The sequence below is a fragment of the Macrotis lagotis genome, chromosome 6 (genome assembly GCF_037893015.1).
Source record: "Macrotis lagotis isolate mMagLag1 chromosome 6, bilby.v1.9.chrom.fasta, whole genome shotgun sequence".
NCBI classification, from domain to species: Eukaryota; Metazoa; Chordata; class Mammalia; order Peramelemorphia; family Peramelidae; genus Macrotis; species Macrotis lagotis.
The window spans coordinates 24,888,017-24,906,406 of NC_133663.1; the positions used below are offsets into that span (position 1 = coordinate 24,888,017).

General features: G+C 34.1%; 1 long non-coding RNA gene across 1 annotated transcript in view; it reads right to left on the reverse strand.

Moving 5' to 3' along the window:
- LOC141491600 (uncharacterized) overlaps window positions 1-17,724 on the reverse strand; it is a 50,180-nt gene extending 32,456 nt beyond the window's left edge. The window contains exons 1-2 of the long non-coding RNA XR_012469660.1: window positions 17,414-17,724; window positions 7,656-7,773 (exon numbers count right to left, since the gene is read on the reverse strand). This is a non-coding gene — a long non-coding RNA (uncharacterized LOC141491600). The remainder of the gene's footprint in view (window positions 1-7,655; window positions 7,774-17,413) is intronic.
- Between the last annotated feature and the right edge of the window lie 666 nt (window positions 17,725-18,390).

Consider the following 18,390-nt stretch of genomic DNA (forward strand, 5'->3'; position numbering starts at 1 on the left):
GAGGAGAATTGAAAATATGGTACAACATAATCCTCAGACTGATATTTATCAATGATCTTTGGGTGCTTTAAACCTCTTCTGTATTCACTTATTTTTTTCTCCATCTTCATCACAATGATATCATGAATTTTTTAAAATGTGTCTCAGAAGTCTAGATTATTTATATCTTTAGCATTTTCCTGACATACCAAACCAGCAAATCCTTAAAAATGGAAATGAGATTACTCTTATATAATTTGTTCTTAGTAAACTCATGATGACTCATAGTCACTTATGACTTCCTTTACTAGCAACAATCCATTTAATAATCCATTCTAGAACATTTTCAGGGCTGGATGGACAAAAAGTTTTAACCAATGCCTACAAAAAATGGCCCATGACACAGTTAGAGTCTTCTGTTGTGCATATTTTGTATTCTCTATCAGAAACTCATCAACAATTTGATCAATTTAAAGTGCACTCACAAGATTCTATCATTTCTATTTTGCTCTCTTTTAAAATCCAATGATACATTCACTATCAATGTGAACAGTCTCTTTCTGAATACTACCTGAATGCTACTACTCCTTCCATGATTTTAGATTTATAATCAGGAGTATTTCTCCTTGATAAATAGTGACATTCACATACTTTTCTATCTTTAGAACAAGCTATATACTTTAACAGAGTCTGCTTAGAAGTTGTGTGCCATCAGTTTAAAGTTTCTTTGATTATATAAGAAAGTTTCCATCAAGTTTTTTTTTATACCTACTCAAGAGGGCATGATGATCATATTTCAAGTGATGTGCCAGGAGAGAAGGTACTCATTCTTTTTTACTATTTTGCTTATCTTACTATTCTCAACCATATTCTGGATTCTCTCCCAAAGTTCCAGTGTTTAACTGATAAAAGGGATAAAACAATATCCATGACTGAGGTGCAATACAACTAACTTATCATCTTACAACAATTCTATGCAATTATTTTATAAGTAAAGAATCAAAAATTTACATGACTTATCAAAGTTAAATAATTAAAAAAGTTGTTATTAGATATTTTTTCAACTTATATATGTTAAGTGATATATAACTGTAAATCACTTTGCAAATATAGTATGCTTTTAAAATGTTAATTATTGCTATCATTATTATTAGTAGCATGGATTTTCTTAACTCAGCATTCTTTTTTGTTACTTCTGATATGATATGTTGTGTCTCCTATAGTAGATTATGACTCATTTTGAGTAATTAATCAGTATTATTTTATACATTTATTTGGATATCCAAATTCTCTAGTTATTTCTTTATATTTCAAAATAAATGATTAGTTTTGGACACAATCAAATAGTGGTTTTTCATGTGTATGGAGACAATTATCTATATTCCCTGAGGAGGGGAACACTGTTTAACCTCATCTGGATAGTTTTGATCAAGTCATTTCACTGGAGAATTGATAGATGGCACAGTGGATACAGTATTAGCCTTGGAGTCAGGTGGACAGGAGTTCGAATCCATCCTCAAACACTTGCCACTTCTAACTGTGTGATCTTGGGCAAGTCACTTAACCCTGATTGCCTCACATCCAGGTTCATCTCCAGTTGTCTTGATTCATGTCTGGTCACTGAATCCAGAAGACTATGGAGGAGAACATGAGGCTGGTGACTTAGGACAACACCTCCTCACTGAAGCCCCATTCATGTGCTTGTCATGGCATCATCTCCCTGATATCAGTCATGGTCTTCTTTGAGAATTAAGGGCAGACAACAGCCACAACAAATCTAAAATGATCACTCTGAACTTATTAACTAATTTACCTTGATGACAGTTTGGTATCTAAAACATCACTCCTCGGCTCACATTCTTCCTTTCCCAAAGCTGGATATTTTGCAAGCTAGTTTTGAGATTTTGGGTTATAGAGACACAGTCTTATTCAACTTTAAATAAATCTATGGCTTACCAGTAGCATATATGCTACAAGTAAATACTCATATAAAAATGTCTTAGGGATACATGTGGTTCCAGTTAACTGACAATCTTGAATTCTAATTTTGGTTTGGCTCTGGGGAAAAAACAAACTGCTACATACATTACTTCTCTAAGGCATTTGGCTCTATTCAGATTTAGTTTGACCTTGCATGACCCAAAGCTTCTAGAGATTCTACAGTTTTATCACCCATAAAATGGAATTTGGGACTTCTGACTAATAGACTAATAGGTGCTAAACAGATCTCAGATACCTTTTTAATTTTGTGTGGGTCAGATGAGGAGAAATTCAGGGATGGTAGAATTCTTCACACGTCAATTGCTACAATCTTGGATTCATCCTTCATTTTTGCCATTTATATCTGCTTGGCCCATCTCCTCCCTATGAAGGAAGGGATTTGATCTTATCAGTTAACATCAAGTCTCCAAAAAGACTTCTTACTTGGAAAAAAGATAAAGAAAGTTCCTGATTTTTTGGGGGGGCGGGGAGAGGAGGCAGCATGTTCATAATACATCAGAGACTTCATCTTAAGTTCATTGTCATTTGGGGGTTGAACTTAGGTATCCAATGATTTCAAATTTTGAGATTCAGGAAAAGAGTTCTGATTTTGTAAGTTACAAGAATAGGGTTATTCTATTATCTCTTGGAAGTTAAAAAAGGTAGCAGAATCCCATCTCTTATTTTTCCAATTAGCAGTGCAATTAGATTATTATGATTAAAATACCATACAACTTGGAGTCAGAAGACTGAATTGCACATTCCTTAGTTTCCTTTTCTGTAAAACAGGGAGAAAGCATCTACCCAAAAAAGGCTATTGTAAAAACCAAATGGAAAAATGCTTGTCACAACTATTTAATTCCTAAATGATAATTGCATTTTAATTTGTTTTTCCCCAGAACTGTAATTTCAATAAGGTAATGGTGTGATAAATTTCTTATGAAGAAACCACTACTACAAATACCAACCAGAAATTCCTTTTTAACTCATAATTTCGAGGAATTTCTCAGGTGAAATGTCTTGCCAAAGATTCTGTGCTTGCTATGTGTCAGAAGCCATATTTGAACCCGTCTTTCTAGCTCTGAAACGAATTCTTGCTCCATTTCAACATGATGCTATTATTGTTGTTATTCTTAAGTCTTTCTCATCTCTCTCATCATCATCATCATCATCATCATTATTATAATCATCATCACTCTGATACTTATTAGTCTGTGACCACAGAAAATTAGTTTTCTGACTTTCCTCATTTGCTAAACTGAATGATAATAGCACATATTTTAATTTCTTTCTCTTTCCTTTTGTTTCTCTCTCTCTTTCTCCTTTTCTTTCTCTTTCTCTTTTTCTTTCTTTCTTTCTATCTCCTATCTTTCTTTGTTTCTTTTCTTTTTCTTCCTTCTTTCCCTCCTTCTTTCCTTCTTCACTCCCTTCCTCTCTTCTCTCTCTCTCTCTCTCTCTCTCTCTCTCTCTCTCATATGTGGATGTTCAACACAAAGGAAGGCAAATTTGAACTCTTAACCCTGGTAAGATCTTAGTTAGAATTTACAGGCCCTGGATCATACTGGCTCTCCAGTAATAGGTCCCACAGATCAAGCCTTACATAGTCAATTTCTGAGCCTTGACTAGCTCAGAGTGAAGGTAGATAGTAATTGTTTCTTATTTTAGTCAGAAATCTTTCCCAGTCTGTTTTTTTGTACTAGTTAAAAGAGGCCATTCTTTGTCTCATTTCTTTTTTACTCAACCTTAATCAATGAATAGCATTGCCTCAGCCAAACTGAAACCTTAGCTTAAAAAAGGTCAGGGTCTTCCAATGCCTCCAGTTCCCTCTCCAATCAACGTGATCCATATCTGGCCCCTCACATAAATCCAATTCACTTGCCTGTCATGACATCACATTTCTGATGTCATAGTCTTCTCCTGTCATAGAATCTTCAGAAGGTAGGACTAAGTAACTAAGCAAATAATTACATCACAGCCGCAGGTCATAAAATGAAAGGGAAACAATAGCCCCTGAACACCAAGGACCCAGAGTCTAATGGGAGAGACAACATCTAAACACTTCTGTATAGATGATACATGTGTAGGCTAAATTGAAGATAATCTCAGAGAAAAGGTCTTAAGATCGAGTCAGGGAGAAAAGACGTTTTGGAGAGACTAGAATTTCAGTTGATATTCAAAGAGAATACAGGGAATTTGGGAAGAAAATATAGGGAGAGCTGTCACTGAAAATTCATAAAATCAGGAGATCAATGGTCTTTTGAATGGAGCAGAAAGGAAGCCAGTGTTCTTAGATCACAGACCATGCTGAAAAGAATGTGCTTAAGAGGACTAGAAAAGAAGATGAGACCTATATATGAAAGGCATTAACAGTTAAAGAGGATTTTGAATTTGATTCTAGAAGTAATGGGAAGTCATTGGATTTTACTGAATAAGGGGACATGATCTGACCTGAACTTTAGGAATATCACTTTGACAAGTCAGTAGAAAATGTATTAGAATGGGGAAATTTGAAGCAAGAAGGTTAACCTAAAAGCTATTGCAATAGTCTAGGCATGAATTCATGAAAGGCTGAACTATGGTGATTGCAGTGTTAGAGGAGAGGCAGAGAAATACTTGAGAGATTATTGGAAACAGTTAGTAAATGGCAGGGTGATCGTGAGAGATACAAGGAGTAATGGATGACAAATGGATCTGGAGCCTTGGTGAATGAGTAGATAGTAATTCCTCAGCAGTAGCAGGAAAGTTAGAAAGAAGGGAGGACTGGGTTTAGATATTTTGAATTTAAAATCAAAGTCAAGGTATTGACTACTTAAATCACACACACATATAATGTACATACATTCATACATCTGTTAACATAACAATCATAATGCAAATGTAACTTAAAATTCAAAGTCCAATTGCATGCGTGACTCTCATTAATAGAAATAAATTACCTATCTGAACTTATGTGTGGGTTATAGTTATTAGGGGTTGCATGAGAAAAATCTTAATTTTTTGGTATACTCTCTACATAATTATAAAGGAGAGAAAAGTATTTACATGAAAGCAAGAGCCCTCATTTTAGTTTTGGCAGAATTGTGGACGTGTTTGAATTCTTTTCTTAATCTAAAAAGATGATCTTCACAGTTATGATCTGTGTGGAGAGAGTACCTAAATTGGTGACATCTTAAATAATTGAAATATAGAGGGTAGAAAGTAATCTCAGAATATTTACATTTGGAAGCAACTTCAGTAGTCATTTTGATCTCATAGCTTTAGAGCTGTGATTAAACCATTTCATGTTGCAGATTAAGGAACTGAGGTCAAAGACATTAAGACAATGACAAACAGATAGTAAATGGATGGATCTGGAATTCAAGAACTCAAATATTCTGACTCCAAACCTGCAATTTTATCAGTGTATATACTATGGTCTATTTCAATCCATTCCCTAACAAAAATTTTTCCACATATCCTCCAAGGCATTATTGAAATTCTGCATGTATTTCTCTTCACAAATGACTGCAGAACTTGGGAAATCCAAATACAACCTCCTAAATTTGATGATGAGGACTGTGACTTGGAAATACTTTTACTTGATATTGGTCTTGCAACTATCCAGAATGAACCCTCTTCCTCTGACTCAAAGACCCTATGTTTTCCCTAATATTTCACATTGTATTTCTCCATATTTCATTTATTTCCTTTTGCTTCTTTGATCCTTTTTAGACCATAAGCTCTAAAAGTGTCACTGTGTTCTTCTGCATCTCCTCACAGCATCTATTCTAGAAGTTATGGCTCAGGGGGCATGAATAAATAGTTTTGATTTTTGTCAAGATTTTCTTGCATTTGGTACCGCTGTGCAGTGATCTTTTATTTTTTTCTAGTATTTATGTTTGATTTTGAAGAATTTTCTACTAATGTGGAGCTGTATACCAATGAGATCATGCCTATAAAGAGTTTTGTAAACTTTAAAACATTATATAAATATCAGTTACTACTGCCGCTACTGCCACCACCATTCCTATTCTTCATCACTACTAATGACTGATGAGTAGTATTGGCATGCCCTAAATTTTCTTTATTCCTAAAGAAATGCAGAAATATCTAGGCTTATACATGCCTCCAGGATTTCAAAGTTTTTTATTTAGTGCTTAATTGTTAGAAAATAGAATCCCTAAATGTCATTTTTAGCTTTGAGAACTGACACATTCCATTAGACATAACAATATCCAAAAGAGGAATTTTAGTTAATGTCAAATAGTGAAATGCCAGATAAATTCTCCTGGAAAACAGAGAATCCAAGAAAACTCATTGACAACTAGGGCATGATTTTTGTATAGAAAAATATTTGTGCCTTCTGTATTTCTTCTATTTCATTGTCAGTGTCCCCTCAATTAAAATCTTATATATAGGGACCAAGCTAAATAGGAAGATCCTCAATCAATGATCCTAAATTATCATTGTGAGCAGACTTGCTGTGTGGATTTTATGTTAAATACCTTTGCCATCTCTGAAAACTTCATAATTCATCAAATTACTTACTAGAGTATCAACTATTTTTAATAGTGCTGGAAGTCTAAAATTGGCAATCGTTTTAATAATCATAAAAATGTTTTGGAGCAATTTGGAAACTGACCTGAATTTGGAGTCAGAGAAACTGGGTTCAAATACTGACTACTGTTTATTGCCTTGTGATTATTTGAGCTCTCTTACCCACAGTAAAATGAGGCTGCTGTGCTAAATGACCTCTAACATCATCTCCAACTTTTTGATCTTGTTTTTTTAATATGATAGTTTCACATTATTATTATTATTATTACATAATTTTATTTATCTAGATTTTTGTAAATATTCTATTCTAGCAATCTTTTAACTGGTGAAACTATATATGTGCATATGCATTTATATCTGTATATACACATATATATATATATATATATATATATACATGTTTATGTATAGCATTAGCGTGATATTTTTCACATGTCCTTATTTGAACTTACTGTTTATGCAGGACCTGTTTCAGTTTCTGGAGGCAGTTGCCTATACTTATCATCATCTGAAAAGTTACAAGAGAAATGCTTTCCCAGGGATTTGCAGTTAAGTTGAGTAAATAGGAGCACAATTTATACTGCTATTTTTTCCTTTTATTGGTAAGACTAAAGTTAAGAGTTTGGTTCCATCAGTGCATTACTCAAGCAGAACTAGACAATGTTTTTTAAGTTAATTTGTGTTTTCTAGGCTTTGCTGTTTTCCCCTTCATTGTTTTCCCTTCTCTGTTTCCCTTCCCAATTTCTTCCAGTTATATTTTCAGTATATAAATCCCTATAATGAGGAATGGCAATATAAAGTGGCTAGAGAGACAATTCATAGTTAGAGAGACCTAGGCGGAAGGTTGGCCTCTGACACACACCACTGTGTGATGCTGTGCAAGTTTCTCTATCTCATAGTGCCTGATGGCTATTGTTTGGGTATAAAAGTTGCGAAACAGTTTTAGTTTTCCTTATTTCCTTCGAGTTGCCAATTTTAATAATATCAGAGGTGTAAGGAAAAAACCTTAAAAACAAAACAAACTAAAACTTACCTGACAGTCCATTCCACCTGAATTAATTCCAATTCAGCAACAGTTTCTTAAAAAAAAAACTTCTATTTTTTAAATACTATACTAGAACACAGAGACAGCTAGATGGTGCAGAAGATAGAGCACTTACCTTGGAGCCAGGAGGACCTGAGTTCAAATCAAACCTCAGACAGTAGATGAGATGTGTGAACTTGGGCAAGTCATTTCCACTCATGCTGATCCATATTAGTCACCGAACCCAGATGGCTCTGGAGGAGAAAGTGAGACTGGTGCCTTAGGACAGCCCCCCACCTCCCACAAATCCAATTCATGTGCTTATCATGAGGTCAGAAGTCTTCTTCGAGAAGGAAGGACAAGCATCATCACTAGGACATAAGGAGATTCCAAGCCATAACCAAATCAAAGTTTCAGATTTCTTCCCTACTCAAGAGATAGCAGTATAATGTGGTAAAAATGAACCATCACCTGCACAAAATGATGTTATGATAGTGAAAAGATCAATAGAGTTACTCTGTGGGCAAGCCTATTAAAGTTTTGTGTCTCAATATTTCTAAGGCCACTAACGCTAGAGGAAAAATTAGTGGAACTTCCCAAATTTTAACTTCTGTTTATTTCAACAACATAGAAAATCTGGAAATCAGAAACAGTCAAATTAAAAGCAAAATCTAAATTTAGTACTGTTTATATAATTTTCTAGATAGAGCGACATACAAAATCTGGTAACTTTCTATCTTTGAATAAAACAAATTTTTCTGTATCAAGCTTGAATTTTATTGGCTTTACATTCCACATAGCTATATTTATATATTTAAACAGATCTTTATCCTTATGTTAAGATCAAGAAAATAAACAAATTTGACTTACATAGTCTAGGAATTCGATGCAACTGTAGAAGGCATCGGGATATTCCAGCTTGTGCTTGAACAAGAATCCTGTCTCCAGTGTTCAACAATAAATGAGCATGCGATCTTAACTTGAAGACCTCGAGTAAAAAACTTGCTACTTTCCAAGACAATTAACTTTACATTCAGACATCTCTGTTTCAAAAATAGAATTTTCTTTATATTAAGCCCCAAATAGGTCTGTTTGAAATTTCCACTCCTTTGCTTGAAGATCTTTTGTACTGGGCAAATCCAATCCCGTTTTCTCCATGATGCATCTTAAAGTCTTGCAAATGATTTTCTTCTTGTCTTTCTTGTTTTCTATAGACTGAACTATCTCCTTGTCTACTAGCTGAAACATCACAAATTAGGGGTGACTAGGTGACACAGTGGATAGAGCACCAGCCCTGGAGTCAGGAGTACCTGGGTTCAAATCTGAACTCAGGCACTTAATAATTACCTAGCTGTGAGACCTTGGGCAAGTCACTTAACCCCATTGCTTTGTTAAAAAAAAGTAAAAGAAGAAGAGCCTTTTTAAAAAAATCACAAAATAAATATTGATAATGGCATATTTCTAGTGAAGGTATAGTATTTATTTGACCATATGGAGATATAACAAATAAATACATAAAATAATCTGAATTTATTTTGAATAAGGAATTCATGAATATGTGAAGTTGTCCCTCTTGCAAAACAGGTCACAACATTTCTATATTGTAGTAAATTCAATACAACACATGTAGGTTTTATTAAAAGCCTACTGTCTGTAAATTTGTATGTTTAAAATTCGAGATACAAAAATAAAAGTGAAACCGCCCCATTCTACAAGGAGCTTACATCATATTTGAAAAATAACAGACACAGATGAGTACATTTAAAGCATTAGAAAGGTATATAAATGACATCCCATAAATTATAAACTGTAATTCTCTCTCTATGCCTAGGTGGCAAAACTGGATGAAACTCAATCTGTAATAATAATACATTTCTCCCTTTCTACATTGACCTCGTTTCCATGGAAGTAACAATTTGTTCCAATTCTGAGATGCTTAATATGTAAAAAAGGATAAACATTTTCACAGAGAGTTCCAAATTAGTAATCCTGTTTCTGAATTTAAGGCAGCAAGATCTACTCTTTGGAACCCAAGGTCTATATTTTTTTTGCTAATTTGTATTAACAAAGGAAAAAAATAATCACTTTGGGTCATATAAAGCTAACCTCAAGACAGATATATTCTCTGTTCCTAGTCAAATGTTCCTGAAATGAGTTTGGGAATCCCTTTCATTCTTTCATTAGCCATGCCAGCATAACCCACAAGAAAGACAGAAATTCTTGAGTCTGAATAATAAAAGAATGGGGTAACCTTAGAGACATCATTGGGCAGCAAGGGGCTAAGTAGCACATCATAGCACATGCTGAGCCATATTTGTGTAAATGAACTATATAGGGTAACTTTTCTGTATTATTTGTCCTTTTTATTTTTTCTATTATGTTCTTTATGTATGTGATTTTCTTATCCTTAATATACAAAACCAAAATTGGTATATTCCAAAGTTCTGCTGAGGACAGACTTGAATCAGTTCTCAAAGTTAATAGTCTATAATAACAGTAGAGAAATGTCCCTTCTATCTAATTTATGAATTTGAACTGTCACTTTGTATGGTCCTTGGATTTTAAAATAACATTCAAAAGTCATGAACTACATAGTCTGTGTTGATTAGTATGTTTTATTAGAAATTAGGAATTCCTTTGTTGAATCATCTACCTAGTAAGCACAGGTCTCCTAGTTTACAGATTCCTCACCTTCTCCCTCCATTCTGCTCCCATAAAAGGGGAAAATTGAATTTTATTTGAATAGAATAGTTCTCATACATGTCAGAAGATACATGAAGAAACTTTTTAGTGAAATTATTGTACAAAACAACTGGATAATTAAGCTTTCAAAAACTTTTAACTGCGTACTAAAATTAATACATGATAAACTGTTATTAATTAATAAATGCTATTTGTAGTCAATTGCAGGATTGTGACTTCCTCTTTGAATACAATATTATCTTTTCAATATGAATATGAGACTTTCAGAAAACTGAGGAATATTTTATAGCATTAAATTTAAATTTCTCATAATTATCCATTTGTGATGCTTCTGAGGGCAAATACCAAGATGTTTTTAAAGCATATCTAAGTAACCTCTCTTTGGCACTTATTCTGTATAAGATAAACACACAATACTGTTTCAAATACATTTCAGACATTTGAACACAATTCAAAATGTTATGAGCTCTTTAATAAAAATGTCCAATTTACCCCAAATATTAAGAAATCTCAGTTTAAAAATGTAAATGAATAAATAAGAAGAAGTAGAAAGAACGCAATCAGCCAAGTTCTGGTTGTTGTTAGAAAGTTTGCCTTGTGTATATTTGGTTGAAATTTAATATTTTGACATAGAAATTGTCACTTATACATGCAGGAGCTAGTAGGTATGGCAATATTGCTATTTAGCGAAGCAATCATCTCATCTTTGTCATATAATTAAACAGGGTCAGGGAAAACTAAAGCAAACATTAACCAAAAATCCCAAGGAAAAGAGAACTTTCAGAAGAAAGGGGAAGACGGTAATGTCAAGTTTCCAAAGACCTCTAGCTGGATGAAGTCATTGGATTTATGAAAACAATGACACCTAATGACTGGATAGAGAAAGAGAATTTGTCATTGAGAATGGAATGGATCCAGATTGCAAGCAGTTGAAAAATCAGTGGGAGGTGAGAGAACAAGGCAATGAGTGGAGGTGGATTTTTCTAGGGTTTTGGCTATGAAAAGAAGAAGAATTATATAGTGATCGCTTGGTGGGTGGTAAGTCAAAGGGAAGAATTTTTGTTTTGTTGTGCTTCGGTATTGGGAGAGATCTTATTTAGAGATAACAGATAGACCAATGACTAAGGAGAGATTGCAAATTAAGGAGAGTAAGGAGTTAATCATAATAGCAAGATCTCAAGGGATATGGGCATCATGAACCACAAAGAGACTGGTTTTTAGCAAAGAGAAAGGTCACTTTATTCTCAAAAAGCTAAGAAAGGATAGAGCACCTGAAGTCTAGAGGACTTGAGGTCAAGTCCAACCTCAGACACTTCACATTTACTTACCTTGGGCAAGTCACTTAATCACATTGCCTTACAAAATTAAAAAAAAAACTAGGGAGGGACAATCTTCTGGAGTTTTCATATTATAGAATCAGGGAAGAAAGGAACTTCATAAGATATGACCTCAAGTTTATGGCCAACGAAGCCCTCTGCTTAGGGAAAAAGAAGATGATGGTGTCAATGTCTCAAAGAGAGAAGAGAAAGTTGGGAACAGACACTGTGAAAAGTATGATAGCTAACCCTGAAAAAATAATAATATTTAATTGCAATCATGTTATAATTTGACCTCCCATTTCCCCATTGCAGAGTATACAGATTATTTGCAGGTTTTTCCCTTAATAAAATTGGGGAAAAACTGTTAATATGTTTATTTTAATTTATATATATATATATATATATATATATATATATATATACATATTTGATCATTCTTTCATTCTAGTATTCTCTAAGGGTTTATGACCAGAAGTGGGGTCCTGTATCAAAGATTATCAATAAATTAACAATATTTCCCACATAATGTCATTTATTTTTTCCAGTTGGACTATTCTATAGACCCACCCTTAAAGTATTACTATGCAACCCTCCAATATTAACTATTTCAATTTGCTGGAGGGGTACTATGAAGACTCAGTTATTTTAATTTGCATTTTTCTTACTATTGGTGATTCAGAGAAAGCTTTCAGATTGTTGATAGCATTTTGGTCACTTCTGATAATCTTGAGGAGAATCTATTAGTAAAGCCATTATTTGTCAATAAAGAAATTTTTGCCATTAATTATGAGTACTTCTAGACTTGTAGCCATAAAAACTCAGGATATCTGACTTTACAGTAGCAAAAGAGCTGGGTTAAGAACCCTCTATATCATGTGGATTGTAAAAAAATGCAAGAATGAATGAATTGTCCCGGCTCTAAAATTATATGGGCTCTCAGCTAAGTCATTTTCCTTCCCTGGGCTTTAACAGTTTTAAACAGAACAATAAGAGTATGGACAATTTTGGCTCTAAATTCTGACTCTTACAAAGAAACAACTCAGCCTACCAGGGGAAAGGAAACCGAGAGTACGAATTACCATTGATCTTTCTTCTCCTAACTGAAACCTGGTACTTGCCCTATATCAGGCTCATTTTCCTTGTAATATTCCATTTTTAACTAACCTAACCTAGTGCGTATTTTTGTTTTATTTTATTTTTGAACTTCTTTGGAAGGGGACCATAAAAAGTTACAATAATATGGCAATTCTTTGAAACTGGAGTATGACTTTCATAAAAAAAAAATAGAAAAATGCAGAAGAGTAGCTACAGGTGCGTTTCTACATCATGGGAAGGAAGGACGAAGGAAGGACAAAAAGAATAAAATCTTTTAAGTTGAAAGAGAACACAATATAAATGGATATTTAAAGGTAGCTTCATTTAAAAATTATATATATATAATATATATTATATACACACACACACACACACACACACACACACACACACACACACACACACACCATCAAGTGTCAATGCTATGAAACAATAGGAAATAAGGTAAATAGGGCCATGAAATTACTTTTGCATTTTTAGCAGTTCAGATGACCAACCAGAGGAACAAAACAAAGTGTTCCTTCAATGTATTTCTATGCCCTTCTGCAAAGGCATTGGCAGAATTATCAACACCTATCTAGTCAGATTTCTCATGGGTTTGTAAGAAAATAAAATAAAAGACTCTTCTCTGAGTCAGGATATAAAGATATATGCAAAGCAACTTTTACAAAAGATCTGTAATAATTATTAGCCTCCAGACAAGCAAACTACTGACTCTTAACTGGCAATAAGACCGACAAATAGAGTCTATTTAAAACTGTATTTTAAGTTTTATTTTGCAATAAAGAGATAAGTAGACTCATTTTCTCTGTCAACTCTGTCACCCTACCACTGTTTTAAAGGAGCTTAGAGTAGCTTCTCAGAAGAGCGGAGCCTCGGTGTGAAGAGAGAAACAAGCATTAATTGTTCAAAGAACAATAAAAGTGTCCTAGAAAATACATTTGTTTCATTTTATTTATTTTTAATTTGAATTTGACAAGTATTTATTGTTTGCTTACATATGATATTCTGACATGCACGTCGTAGGAGCAGTTTCTTTATCTGGATATTTTCAATACTCCTGTGATCACAGGCTAAGGACTCATCCCTATCCTGGGTGCTGTACCTTGGTGCCAGATAGTCTAGTTACAAAGACAAAGGTGAAATGATTTCTGCCCTCTTACAGCCTATATTCTCCTGAAATGAATCATTTACATGGACAAGTGAATATAAATATTTAATGTGTAAATATAAAGAAATTATTTAAGAGTAAAGGAACACACATTGGAGGTGTTAGGAAATTTTGAACTGGCCTTAAAGGAGAGAAAAAATATTTTCAAGTTTAAATGACAGATGTGAATCCTAAACTTGGAGGAACGATGTATACAGAGACAACTCTACAAGAGATTTGACTCATGTTTGGACATTGTTAGGTAGACAAATTGGCTTGACAACAGAGCAGATGCAAGAGATCAACATTCAATCTCTCGGAAAAGATAGGGTGGAGACATATTGTGAGGAATTTTATATGTCACTTGAGGGACTTTTTTAAGATAGAGTAATAGGAAAAAAATTTCTGAAAACTGAAAGAAATCAATGCATATGTCTGAAGAGAAAAGGAAAAACAATCAAAAGTGATTTATGAGATATGATAGGAAGAGGTCAAGCGACCTAATAAAAATGATTCATAGTGAATGCTGGTGATTTTAAATTTTCTTAAAAAGAGGTAGTAATATATATTAATAAATGAAGGAAAATTGATCATCTCATTGATAATCTCAAATTAAAAGATTCAAGTGTGAAGATTTACATGGCAAGTTGAGAATGCTGACCAGAAGAAAGATGGTTGATGGCAGAGAACCTGCCTTTACAAAATGTATGGAAGCAAGGTTTGTTGATTCTAATCTGAAACAACTCCAAAGGTAAGATTAGTGAGCTGAGTGTAGGATGAAGGAAGGACAAAAAGAATAAAAACTTTTAAGTTGAAAGAGAATACAATATAAATGGATATTTAAAGGTAGCTTCATTTAAAAATTACATATATATATGTACACACACACACATACACACACACAGCATCAAGTGTCAATGCTATGAAACAATAGGAAATAAGGTAAATAGGGTCATGAAATTATTTTCGCATTTTTTAGCAGTCCAGATGACCAGCAAAAATATACTTGTCATATCATAAATATTAAAAGTTATTAGATTAGACTTTTTGTTGTCAAAGATTTTATGGCTAACTTCCAAACTCCTAATAGCTGGACATGCCTCTCCTATTCATAAACCTGACCCTCTTTAACCTTGAACCTGGAAGATCTTTATAATTCAGGTTTCATTTACTTCTATATATGAGAGTGTAGAAAAACTCCTTAAAGGAAACTTTTTTCTCTATGTTGATACAAATTTGGCTTGACAATAGAGATCAATTTGAGTGATACAAGACTAATATGAAATTATATATCCATTTCTTTAATTCTGTTAGAATTATATGCTTTCCTTTTTGTAGGGAGGAATTAGATCATTGTCCTTGATTTAATAGTGTAACTTTCTTACAACCAGTAGAATCCAAGAATTTGGGTCTCACATCCCAAGATGAATTGTAGAAAATGTATGAAATGTGATCTGTTAATATTTTTAGGAATATATATTCGTGGGGCAAGAATTAAAAGGTACTTTAGAAATCAAGTCTAAACCCTGCATTTTAAATGAGGAAACTGAGACTCAGAATAGTGAAGTGATTAACACAAAAGTCACATATTAAAAAAAATTAATAGAACAGGTATTTAAAGTCAGGTCATCTGAGTTGAATACCTGTGATCTTATGACTACTTCAAGAAGCATAGTGGGGCAGCTAGGTGGAGCAGTGGATAGAATACTGTACCTGGAGTCAAGAGGACCTGAAATCAAATCTGACCTCAGATAATTAATAATTACCTAACTGTGTGACCTTGGGCAAGTCACTCAACTCCACTGCCTTGCAAAAATAAAAAAAAAAAAAGAAAAGTTAATAATAGTACTTAAAGACAGCTAGATAAAACAGAGATTAGAATGTTAGACCTGGAGTCAGGAAGACTCATCAGACTCTTACTAGTTGTGTGACCATGGACAAGTAATTAAAACTTTAGCCTCAGTTTCCTCACATGAAAAAATGAGCTAGAAAAGGAAATGACAAAGTACTTCAGTAAGCAAGAAAACTCCAAATGGGGTCTTGAAGACCCCATTGGATATGCCTATGAAATGACTCAACAACAGCACCAATGGTGCTAAAAGATTTGGAAAGCAACTCACATAAAGGATTTCATTTAATCCTTACAACACTCTAGGAAGGTATCTCCTATTACTTTTTCATTTAAAGAGCAGGTAAAATTTCTTGTCGGTGTTTCTACATGTAAGATTGTCAGAGAGGATTTGAACCTATCTCTGTAATTCCTTCAAATCTTACCATTACGCTGTATTGCCCTAAATGGAGTATCACATAGAACTGTTTGTAGGTGACAGAGTGTTACAGTTGATTTGGAGTCAAAAAGACTTGAGTTCAAATTCTACAGCAGGTAACTGCTAGTTTTGTGTCTCTGAAGAAATCTATTAACAATTATCTGCCTCAATTTCCTCATCTGCAAAAGGGAAATAATAATAACTTCCTATATTTCATAATGAGAAATTGATATTATTTGCAAAGCAAATCTCAAAGACTAAAATGCCTAGTCATCATCCATTATTAAAAGTTTTAAGAATATGCTCATTTTCTGGAATGATAGCGACATTTTAGAGGGAGAAGAAAACTAAGTCTTTTCATTACTTTTGATTTTGTATTGTTGTACCTTTGGAAAGTCTGCAAAAGAACTTTCCAGGAGACATAGGAAGATTGTGAGTTTTTAAAATTATTTCATGTGTGACATGGGAGTCTAGTGGCCAATGGCCTTTTTCAGAGAAGGAGTAATTATTTTAAACTTATAATATTCCTGACTTTCCACTAGGACTTTCTCTATAATTCCCCTGAAGACTTTTCATTTTGAAAACTCATTCCATTCTGGACATTAGCCATTGTAACCAAATTTTCCATCTGAGTCTTCTTTGTTTCATTGACTAGTTCCTAGCAGAACCTCCATTTGAAAGTGAGCTTGGGACTGGCCATGGCTTAGTTTTTTCCATGTTACAGATCTGATTCTACAGTTCTCAGTTTACTGCCCACTGTTGGATAAATAAGCCTCTTCCCAGTCTGTACCTTCCCCCTTCCATATTTTCAGCTTCCTTTTATGCATTGTCCATCATCATCATCATCATCATAAATAGTAATAGTAATAATAATAACAATAATAAATAGATAAAATGCGTATATCACTAGCGGCATGGCAAGCACTTTACAATTATTACCTCGTCCAATCTTCACAACAACACTAGGCATTATGCCATTATTTCCCCCATTTTGCATATGAGAAAAGTGAAGTAAAGAGTGGTTAAGTAACTTGCCTAGGTTAACACAATTCTGAGGTCAGAATCTGAAGTCAGGGCTTCCTGACTTCAGATTTCATGCTTTTCCCACTGTAGCAACTAGCTGCCACAAAATGATCAATAGAGATAAATATAAATTAAGCACCAGCTCTGCAGCAGCTACTGTGGTTAACATTAGACATATGAATATGAAAAAAAAATAAAGAACGATCCTGCCCATAATGAGCATATAATCTAATGGGGAGAGCCAAAACAGAGAAGGAAGGAAGGAAGGGGCAAAGCAGTCAGGAGGGGTCCCATTTGATATTAATAATGTAGAACAGCTGATGGAAAGTGGAATTACCTGGAAAATTCTGTGATCTGGTGACATTTGTCTCCTTACTCCTCCTCCCATAAGACAATCTATCTCTCCAATCCAAACATTTTCAGAGTCTGTTCCCCACACCCCAAATGCTATCTCTCTTATTTGCCATCTTCCTTTAAGTCCCAGATAAAAATCCTTGTTTCTGTCTTTGTTACTTGACCTCAATGACAATTTCTTTCCTCTGAGATTATTCCCAAACTATGGTTGTAACATGTTTGATGTTGTCTCTCTCACATCCAGGACCATCTCCAGCTGTCCTGATTCTGATCTGTACCCAGAGGGCCCTGGAGGAGAACGTGAGGCTGGTGACCTAGCACAGCACCCCCTCACTCATAGTCAGTTCACATGTTTGTCAAGGCATCACCTCCCTGATGTCATGGTCTTCTTCACAAAGGAAAAAATGACAGCAGCAACAACAAACTTTATCAGTATCTAGACTAAAAGAGACACTCAATAAATGTTAACTAACTTTCTAGAAGGAGAGTTCCCACAATCATTTTAAAGGACACCTTTTTCATTATTCTTATTTGTTTGTTTTTTACTCTTGTGGACATAGGGACTTAATGGTTTTGGCTAACCACTCCAAATCTATTATTTAAAAGTGTTCTTGTGTATAACACTTACCTATGCGACCAGATATCCAAACCACAGTATCAAGGCTAACCAAAGGAAGCATTTATTTGTCCACAAAGGTACAAAATAAAATCATGTCTCATCTTGCTCCTTTTTCTGACTTTGGCCACTTAACTTCAATAAACCTGCATGCAGATGTTAAAAGCCCTTGGAGCTTCATCTGAATCTCAGTTCCTTTCGCATCCTGACTGATCAATATGACCGAGGACAAAGGAGAGACAGTAGTCTTTGCAGCCGAACTCTTTTTTCATAGAAATATATTTAATTTCTTGGCAATATATGTCTAAAAGATGAACTCATCTCCTGTTTCCTGAGCTTTTGAA